Source organism: Myotis lucifugus, unplaced genomic scaffold, assembly GCF_000147115.1.
Source record: "Myotis lucifugus unplaced genomic scaffold, Myoluc2.0 scaffold_181, whole genome shotgun sequence".
NCBI lineage: Eukaryota > Metazoa > Chordata > Mammalia > Chiroptera > Vespertilionidae > Myotis > Myotis lucifugus.
In genome coordinates, this window is record NW_005871229.1 from 2707022 (window position 1) to 2715326 (window position 8305).

An 8305-nucleotide genomic window follows, 5' to 3' on the forward strand; every position below is an offset into this window, starting at 1 on the left:
CGGGGCAGCTGGCCGGTGTCAGCGAGGCCGCGTCCACGGAGCACTTGGCGGAGCCCAGCGACCTTCCTCGAGTCGCGGGGACTCCGGGACCCGCAGAGGCGGGGCGCACGGGGAGGCCGGCGGCCGCGGTGACCGCAGGGACCTGCGGGGCGGAAGCGCCTGCCCGCCCCAGCCCAGCCGGGCTGCAGACTTGACCGTGGCTCGCGGGGCGGGGTCCGCCACCGGCTGTGAAGAGGCGTGTGGACCGTAGCCCAGGGAGGCCGGTGAGCCGCAGATTGGCTTTGGAGGTGGACAGACGGGGGGAGCGCTGCCTGCACCACTTCCTTCCTGGCGGTGTGACCTTGGGCGAGTCATTTTACCTCCCGAGTCTCGGTTTCCTGCTCTTTGGAGCGGGATGTCTGCCAGTACCTGCTAGAATAGATGCTCCGGGAGCCGGAGCTGCAGGTGTTAGTTCTGAGGAGCTGGCTCTGGCACCTGCTTTGAGTTCGGTGCGGACAGCCCGTGTCCGTAGTCAGTCATGGGAGGAAACCAGCCGTTTGTGTGTGGGCTGAAAGACGACTCCTGACCCTCAGTCGAACACCTCTTTCACGATAATTGAATGGAAATTACAGAAACCCCTTAACAATTGGAGTGAGTGTGTATGTGTGTGTGTATACACACACATGTCCACATACACATACATATGTATATATCTTCAGTGCGCAAATACAGAACTATCTATAGGAAAAAAAGGTGTGGTGATATATATATACTAGAGGCCCAGTGCATAAAATTCATACAGTGTGTGTGTGTGGTGGGTGGGGGGGGGGAGGCCCTCAGCCCAGCCTGCGCCCTCTAGCAGTTCGGAAGCCATCAGGGGATGTCCAACTGCCACGGAGGTGGGACAGGCTCCCACCACCACCACCACTACCACCACCACCGCTACCACCACCACCACCGCTGTGCTCGACTCTACAGCCAATTGTGAGCCCGGCTCAGGGCTCTGGCTGAGTGGTGCTCCCCCTATGGGAGCAGCTCCTGCATTGAGCGTCTGCCCCCTGGTGGTCAGTGCATGTCATAGCGACTGGTCGTTCTGCCGGTCGGTCGATTTGCGTATTAGCCTTTTATTATATAGGATGTATAATATGGAACCCCTTTGTAAAAAAGGGGGAATAAGAGTATATATTTGTAAATGCTTAATTTGTACCAAGGACTTTGGAAGGACCCATAGGCAGTAAGAATAATGAATATTTATGGGGGATTGGGTGGAAAGGATAAGGGGGAGTGAGCTTTTCACTGTAAACTTCGTTATATTTTCATTTTGAACCACGTGTGAATATTTCACTCCTCCAAAATGTTTTATAAAGTCCAGGTCAACCCCCAGGGTAACAAGAGAGAGGAGGTAGGATTCCCCTTGGCCTTGCTTGGCTTTCCTCCGATTTTAGTGCCCTCTCGTCGCCTCTCACTGTCTTGTATCTGGATGGTGGAAGTGGGGTTCTTTGTGGCTAGCAGCTTTCCCAGAAGGGTGGGCTGGCCACCAGTGGCCCCATCTCTCAGGCAGCCCCCACAGCAGGCAGGCAGGCAGGCAAGCTGGGGGAGTTCAGCTGGTTGTGGGTTTGACAGGTGATGGAGCCGCAGAGCATGCTGGGAATCTTGTCAGTTTCCTGGGGCTGCTCTTGGTGGGGGAGGGGTGACATGCTGAGTGTTCCTGCTCCCCGGGGTGTGGCTGAGCAGCGTCCCCTCTTGCTGGCCAGAACTCGGATTCCACCTCCCTCGGGAGGAAGGCAGATGGTGGGTCCCGGAAGGGGTTCTGAGGTCTGAGGGGAGGATGAGGGCCTTCAGTCTCTGAACTGGAAGTGAATAGAAAGTTGCCCCCAGTCCTCTGAAGGGGCCTTCCACCTGGTCAGCCAGGCTTTATGGACCAGGGATGGGGGAGTTAGAAGTGACCCAGAGAGGCTGCTGTTCCTGAGGGGAGACACACAGTACAATCAAATCAACTCCCAAGTACCGAGCTCTGTGAACAAGACAGTCTGGGAGCATGGGGGTCAGAGGAGGGGCAGGAGCGCACTTCTTTAGGGTGGACAGGAGGCCTCTCTGAGGAGGGAGGTGGTAATGGAACGGAAACCCAAATGAGGAGGAGCCAGTCACATGATTCGTGGAAGGTGCAGTTCCGACAGAAGGAAAAGCAACTGCCAGGCCCTGCTGAGGACAGTGAGCGAGAACCGTGAGCTGAGGACCAGCATAGTCAGGGCTCAGCTTGGGCGAGAGCCTCACGTAAGGGTCTTGGTAGGGATGCGGCTTGGTGGTCAGTGTGGTTGGCCCTGCTTTCAGCACGGCCGCATGTCTGGTCGCTGAGCCACAGCTCAGGGTTAAATCTTGGTCTCACTTCTTCCCAGGCCGGGACCTTTGGCAAGTCACGTTCCCTCTCTGAGCACCAGCACCCCCACCTGGATCCTGGATCCTCTCTGAGGATCAGGGTGGGCCCTTCCCGCAGACTCGCATCTGGAAACCATGAGAAGGGCGAGCAGAGGCTGGTGCTGGCGGACATGGTTCCCGGAGCACCAGGCTCTGTGCTGAGCTCTCTGCGTGCATTCGGGGGGACTCTTCATCCTCCTCCTCCAGGGAAGGCAGATGTGCAGACAGGGAAACTGAGGCTCGGAGGGTAAACTTGCCTGTGGTCCCACAGCCTGTAAGCGGAGGGGGGCTGGGCCACAGGATCCCCAAGTACATGGCCCCGTGCCACTGCTTCCCCGTGTGTAGCTGCCTCTCAGAGGGGGAACGCCAGCCTGTCTATTCTTCTCACCTCCGGGACTTTGCACAGACCATGCCCTCTGCCTGGAGCACGCTTTCGTTTTACTGTGCACGACTCGGGATTTGCCTTGGGGATGCCTCTGTGACCACCACCCAGGTTAAGGCTGCACACGTGTCCTCTTCGCTCGGCCTCTTCATGAGCTCATGCTGTGCAGCAGGGGTGGGGACCTTTTTCCACCACAGGCCACGTGGGATTTATAACATCACTCGCGGGCCAGACGCCATTGTCTACTTAAACATCAGCCAGCTGTATTTGGTCAAACATTTAACTCACCCCAGTGCCTCGGAAGGGCCAGCCCGAATGCTTTTGAGGGCCTTACACGGCCCTCACCCCTGCTCTCCACCATTCAGGGCTCAGCTGAGCTGTGGTTCCATCCAGAAAGCCACCCCTGGCTACTTTCTCCCCGTCCACCTTGTGCGGGTGAAAGGCTGTCCTCAGGACGCCGCAGCCCTGCGTCCCCTCCCATAGCAGCCACGTGACAGCCTGCTGTCATTGCTGGTGTTGTCACCTGTCACCCCTGGAAACCTGGAGTTCCCTCAGATGGGAATGAAGGCGCTCTCAGCTCTGTACACTGAGAACCCGAGGGCGCATAAAGGGGTGATGACTCTGAGGACTTGATAACCCGAGGAGCGTGTGTCCAGTGGAAAACCTAGTCTTCCCCCCACCCACCAGCTGGCATTGCCATGCTGACACCCCCCCGCCCCAGGCTTCTCTGGTTCCCTCCTTGCGCCATGCATCCCATTGGCTTCAGCACTGAACCAGCTTCACCAAAAATAGGCCCGAGCACTCGCTCGCCCACGCAGGGCATCGCCGGGGCTGCGTGCCCACCTCCTCTCCTGGTGGAGCCTCATTGATTGATTTAAAGCATAAACAAGCATTCCCAGCCATCACTTCTGAGCCAAGAAAGCTGATTAGCTAGATGGTTAAAACTCATTAAAAACTCCAGCGAAGGCGTCCTGGTTGTGCCGGGTGGTGCGCTGCCTCCTGATCAAGCCGGGCGTGGGTCCCGAGGTGTGAAATGGTCCCTGGACAGGAAGAACGGCTCCCTGAGTCCTGCCCTTCGCCACCTTGAGCTGGCCTGGAGGTCGCCCCACTTCCTGTCCCCCCCAGGCTGGGCCTGCTCCGGGCCTTGGAAAGGAAATAATAAGAGGAGGCTGCTGGGAAAGGTGAAGGGTCTATTTTTTCCTTCAGGCTCCCAAACAGCTCCAGAGGCATGTCTGTGTAGATGCCAAGAGGCTGCCAGAGGAAGAAGAAAAAATGTTCTCCCAGATCTTGAGAGCAGGCCTCTCATGGTAACGGCTAATGTTTTCCCACTGCCGTCATCGGCCAGTGCCGGCCCGAGCTGTGGCTCCTCCATATTCGCCCTGGCCCCTCCCAGCAGCACTGCAGTTCCCATTGTAGTGACCAGGACATCGAGGCTCAGGAGATGATGTGACTTGCCCAAGGCCATGGACTACTGAGTCCAAGCCCCAGACCCCGACATTTGGGGAGGGGGACCAGAGATGCGGGGGCCTGGCCGGCCGGTGGGGTGCAGTTTTCCCCTGGATTCTCGCCGCTGGCAGTACTTCCAGGTCAGAAAGTCTCCAAGTGGCCCTGGACCATGACCTCGCCCCGCCACCACCTGCCATGTTCCCACTGTGCTCCAGGCGCTGGATCCCTGGGGGACCAGATGTCTTCCCTCCCTCCAGATGCTCAGGGGCTGGAGGGAGGGGACAGGCTGGCCGGGGCCTCGTGCTCCTGCCCTGTAGCCAAGACCAGCTCCCTTTCCAGGTCCTCTGGAGAGGACAGTGGCTTTTACCTTGGGGTCCTTGGGGAGTCTCTGCACCCCACGAACTAGGGTGCAGGATTACGTTGTGTGACTCGGGGAGGAGGGACGTGGCCCCCCAGCACGCAAGCTCTCAGAAATGTGGAATGTATTCCATCGAGCATAACTCACACCTCAGTAGGAAAACCATGGAAGCTCTTAGTTAATTAGAAAGAGCCTGGCTCCTTGGCAGGGAGGGCCAGTCCCCACAGGCTGAGCTCTCCCGGCAGGTCCCCGGGAGGCTAACGGCCTGGCAGCCAGGGCACAGTGGTCCAGACGGTGGGAGGAGCCCGCATGGCCCAGCCCTTTGGAGCCCGCTCCATGTTGGTAAGGGCGGGGTGGGGGGGGGGTATCCAGACCTCCCCGCCCCCTCCCTCGGCGCTCCCTGTGGAAACGGGTGGGCTGGTTGGAAGCTTTCCAAAGGGCTGGGTAGCAAGTGCATTTACCTCCTGGGAACGCACCCTGCTCTGGCCCATGCTGATATTTGTATCCTGTTCAGCTGAGCCATCCCCGCCCCCGTAGGAGCTGTGGAGCCGGGCCTGGAGCTGGCGTTCCTCGGGTTGGCCCCGGGCCATCTTGCTGAGATGCCTGGGCAGGGCCATGGCCCTCCCTGAGCCACCGTGTCCACCCCGTGGAAAAGGGGGTGGTGGACCAGCCGCCGTGATGTGACTGAGGCAACAGTGGCTCTTTCTTGGGCACTTCATGTCAATCATCTCCTGAGCCTCCCAGGAGCCCAAGGAGGGCAGGGCTGCAGTGGCTGCCAGTTTACACATGAGGACACTGAGGCTCGGGGGCTGCTCTAGGTCGTTCGGATGCTGAGTGCGGAGCCCAGGTTCCAGACCAGCCCCTTTGAGGGGCTGCCTCCTTTTCAGTAAGTTCAAGGAGAAACAGCCTCTCCCACATGACCCAAACCCCTCCTGATAAGACGGAGGCCTGGGTCTGCAGGTCTGTCCATCTGGGAGGAGCCTCGCTGCTGCCCCCGGACCTCGTTAACAGCGTCCCCCATGCTTGCTTACCAAGTTGGCAAGGGGAGAGTTGGACCTTGAGGCAGAGAGGTTCTGGGTGATGGGGAAAGTTCTAGAATTGTGGGCTACCCCCGGGGAGGGCAGGCTCCGCGGTGAGCAGTGTGAGCGGAGTGAGGAGCCCTGGGAGGACGAGGCTGCGATCCGCCACCTCGTCCGTTTCTGGTGCCTCACTGTGGCTCACGTGTCTCAGGAGGGTTCCTGTTTTCTCGGCGTGGAATCCACATGAAGACTCTTCAGCTCCACGGTTGGTAGCAATTAGATCCCTTATGCCTCGTTCTTGCCGCTCCCACCCCCACGCTGGCAGGACATTTATCTGTGAGTTAATGGTCCCCAGAATGCAGCGTGAATTTAATCAACACTCAGCTGCACCATACGCCCCGTCACACGGACAGACTGCCTCGGGCGTTGATAAGATGCGTTGACTTCTCAAAGCACTTTGGTATCTCGTATCTCAAGCTGAGGGAACAAGGTGTTTTTGGCTCAGAAGTGCCCAGTGCTCTGGGAAGATACGGCAGGGCCTCCTCCTGCCCATGCTGGTGGCACTGAGCAAGGTGACAGGGCGGAGCCTGGCACCCGGGTCCTGCCAGCCATCCTGTCTCCTGCTCTAATGGCATTACTAATTCATAAAGCCAGAAGGTTGAGTGGGTGGTTTCCGCTGGTGGCGGTCACCTTCAGCACTAGGACAAAAAGACCCTTTGTCGTCCCAGCCGTGTGACCTTTGGGGACTGGCAGGCTGTCAGCAGTGGGTCTTCCGTTCTGGGCACAGCTCCCTGGGAGATGAGCAGGAGCAGTCAGGTCTGAAGGCCGCAGCACCTCCTGGAGAGCGGGCAGGTGGCCAGGCAGGAGGCATCGGCACTGCTGACGAGTCTTAGACAGCAATGGGAAGAGAAGGTGGCTCCCGTGAATGACTCCCCTGTGCGCTGAGGTTGGAGGGTGTCCCTCTCCTTCCTCCTGGCACCCAGGCCAGGGTCCCAGTGATCAAAGAACCCCTTGTGAGTGCCCGGCACAGGCCTCGCCCAGCTGGTGATTCTAAGGAGTTCTTTTGTCTTGTCATCACCTGCTTCCCTGAGAGCTCAGCCAGAGCCCCACTTGGGTCACACATTGGCCTCCCACCACCTGGGCCTTGACCAGCAGACACATGTGGGTTTGATTCGCGGTGCCTGATTCACTGTCTAGGCAAGTAACATTGCCTCCAAATCTCAGTTTCCTCATCTGTAAAATGGGAATGTGTCACAGAGTTGTTGTTAGAATTAAATGAGGATAAGTAAAGCTCTTGACACATTGTAAGTGTTCAGCAGTGGTTGGTAGCTACTAATCATTTTGCTTATAAGCCTTTCAGAAGCTGGCTACAGTTCTCCTTTTTAAGGCCATTGTCAACTATCTTCAGTAATTCTGTTCTTTTTTAAAAAAATATTTTATTGCTTTTTTTACAGAGAGGAAGGGAGAGGGATAGAGTTAGAAACATCCATGAGAGAGAAACATTGATCAGCTGCCTCCTGCACACCCCAACTGGGGATGTTCCCACAACTAAGGTACATGCCCTTGACTGGAATCGAACCCGCGACCCTTCAGTCCGCAGGCTGACGCTCTATCCACGGAGCCAAACCGGTCAGGGCGAGTAATTCTATTCTTGACTTGTCTGCCCTCTGTGACATCCCTGAAATTAGTCATTATCTTGCCCTTGTGCTGATGATCAGGGACCTTAACATGCTTTAAGTTGTAACACCATGTAGCATATTTTCTTTATTTATAAAACCTATTGGTTTTATTGTTTTATGCAGACTCCATTAATTATTGCAAGTGTTCTGTATAGATTTAGAGAGTTAGAAACATCGATGAGAGAGAAACATCGATCAGCTGCCTCCTGCACATCTCCCACTGGGGATGTGCCTGCAACCCAGGTACATGCCCTTGACCGGAATCGAACCTGGGACCTTTCAGTCCGCAGGCCGACGCTCTATCCACTGAGCCAAACCGGTTTCGGCAAAACCTATTGGTTTTATTGTTTTATGTAGACTCTATTAATTATTGCAAGTGTTCTGTATAGATTTTGTTTTCTTCTTATGTAACATACCTTTCATAGATTTTTTTTCCATGAGTCTCTGTGTGTTGTCAGTTTTGTCTGAAAATGTGGTTATTTGCCAGCATACACAAATGATCTTTTAGCTGGGTATAAAATTCGGGGTTGTTCCATATTTTCTTTCAGCACTTTATGGTCTCTTGTTGAGAAGTCAGCTCTGTTGTCTAATTAATATTGCTTTGTGGAAACCTGCTTTTTTTTTTTTTACTTGTTTTATTTGTTTTTAACTATACTGTATCTTAGGTGTGGATTTATTTTATTTATCCTGTCTGAGAATGGTTTATGCTGTTTTATTCTAAAGGCAACTCATGTCTTCCATCACAAAAATATTATCTCTCTCCTTTCTCTTTATCATCTTCCTCAATCATTCTTATAAGAAATCTGTAGGACCATGTCATTCTGTCCTGAATGCTTCTTTACCTTTTTTTCATATTTTCTTTGTATTGCTCTACTAGAGGCTCAGTGCATGAAATTCGTGCATCGCGGGGGGGGGGGGGGGGTCTCTCAAGTCCACCTTGCACTCTCTTCAATCCGGGAGTCCGACATCTCTTCTCACAATCCTGGGACTCTGGCTCCTAATCGCTCTGCCGGCCAGGTCACCCCCA

At 55.5% G+C, this 8305-nt stretch overlaps 1 protein-coding gene across 1 annotated transcript in view; it reads left to right on the plus strand.

Moving 5' to 3' along the window:
- TESC (tescalcin) overlaps nucleotides 1-8305 on the plus strand; it is a 46300-nt gene that overhangs the window by 826 nt on the left and 37169 nt on the right. The window lies entirely within an intron of this gene.